This window comes from Leptonychotes weddellii, chromosome 1 (assembly GCF_054177405.1).
Source record: "Leptonychotes weddellii isolate Sample4059 chromosome 1, ASM5417740v2, whole genome shotgun sequence".
Taxonomy (NCBI): Eukaryota; Metazoa; Chordata; class Mammalia; order Carnivora; family Phocidae; genus Leptonychotes; species Leptonychotes weddellii.
This window is the reverse complement of record NC_138369.1, coordinates 178,692,968-178,695,203: the sequence shown is the minus strand read 5'-3', so window position 1 is coordinate 178,695,203 and position 2,236 is coordinate 178,692,968.

Sequence of the window (2,236 nt, the reverse complement as noted above, 5' to 3'; positions counted from 1 at the left end):
GAGAACCATTTTAATGTTCAATCTCCAGTTTTGTTATTTCAGCATTTGTGGGTCACTGGATTTCTTAAAACATTAAAGCAGGTCTCCTGTTATTTTTACTAATTATGATTTAATACAATTGGCAAACTACAAAGTCTAGTTCAGCATATCTAAAATTAGGTGACCCTCTCCCACTGATTTTAATAAATGTGCCAAATTTTTCTCTGAAGCTTATGGATAAATATTGAAGCATGATTTCAAAAAGAGTCATCTAACAATCACCTCTTGGGAAGAATTTTGTTTGAACATCCTGTTTTTTCATATGGTATATATTATAGAACTTGAAAGCAGTATTATAATGACTATTACCTCTTTCAACCAAGGGAAGTATTTATATAATAAGAACATCAGGTTTTAAAGAAAAAGTCCTGAAGCACTTAAATAAAGCAAATTTTCAATAATCTTTGCAACTTTACCCTACACAGAATTATTTTACAGGGGGACTGAAATAAAGTCAAAACAAACATTTTTATAATCATATATGTAATATCAATTACTCTTTTATTTCTACAAATTGAACTATTTAGTCATTATGACGTTTATTATCTAAGGATTGATGAGAGAAAATCGGGTTCAATCATTTTAGACCTTTTACTATACATAGTAATGATACGAATAACTTGATAAAATTAATAGCTGTTTGAGTATAATTGATTACATTCAATCAGTGTTTCACAATTTTCAAAAACTTACATATGCATACGTCATTTTACCTTTACAACTACCACAAGGAAGATAAGAAAGAAGTTAACATTTTTGTTTTACTCGTGGCCAGAGAATTAAGCAACCTGGCAAAGATCATAAACAAGTTATAGATTTGGGAGTAGGACTACTTCTGTTTATTCTGATAAATAAGATCAATCCCATTAGTCTTTGCCAAAAGAATACCTAGAGAACTATGCAAAAATACATAAGGTCATTTTCTAAACAAATAGTAGTTCTGTCACATTTGTCTTCAAACAATATTCTCAGTTTATCTCATTATGCTGATTTCATTGTTATTGTCTCGTTATGAGACAAAGTCATCTTTCAGTTGAGCTCCTCACAACTAATTTTTATGTAAAACCCAAAGAGGTTCAAATTAGTTCAGGCTGAGTTAGATGTTATCATACCTATATATTTAACATTATAAGAAACTACCAAATTATTTTTCCTAAGCATTTATACTATTTTGTATTCTCATCAGCAATGTATGAAAAATCCAGTTGTTTCACATTCTTACTCACACATGTTGTTGTCAATTTTTAAGATTTTAGTCATTTTAGTAGATTTTAATTATCTTACTTACATTTTGATTTGCATTTCTCAGATGAGTAATGATGTTGAATATATTTTCATGCCCGTATTTGTCACTTGTGAATTATCTTTTCTGAATTGTCTTTTAAAATTTTTTGTACATTGTTGAAAAACTGGGTTTGTTTCCTCACTGAATCGCTGACTTTTAAGGACTCTTTATATATTATTGATACAAGTGCTTTGTCAAATATATTTGACAAATACTGAAGATATCACCATTTATGACTTGTCTTTTCATTTTGTAACAGCATCTTATAGAGGGCAGAGGTCTTCAGTTTTGCTTAATTCTAATGTATCTTTTTTTTTATTGTTGTCTTCTTTTATGGTTTTGCTTTTTATGTCCTTCCTAAGAAATGTTTAGCAGATTTGACCACAAAGCAAAACCTCTAAATACTGTGTAATACTTAAATTGCCAAATATTTGAGCTTGAATTTCTTGGTATAGATTAAAAGAAAGAAGATATGTACAGTAGCAACTGTTTAATCTGGTAACAAGTTAATCCTTTCTTTGTTTCTTCCCGAGTAAAACCATTTTCACAAACAATTTACACTGCTATAGAGGTCTTTGTTTATTTATATAGGGAGTGTTTATTTTTCTAAGAAAGTGAACTTTCATCTTTTCTCATATGTGTCATGAAGAACCTGAAGGTTTCTTGAATAGTGGAAGCATATTGGTGCTTTTTTAATCAGCTCAGACTCCAACATTGTACTGTACTTTGCACGTGCACGCTAATCCTCTTAAGGAATGTGGCAGGTCAACAGACAGCAACAAGTCAGAAAAATACCAGAACTACAACATGCTTTACCACTGTCCACACGCAAACTGCTGTCATGGTCACTGAGGGGGGTACATGGCAGGAAAATCTCCCAGGTTTCAATTCTTTATTAGAATAGGATGGCAG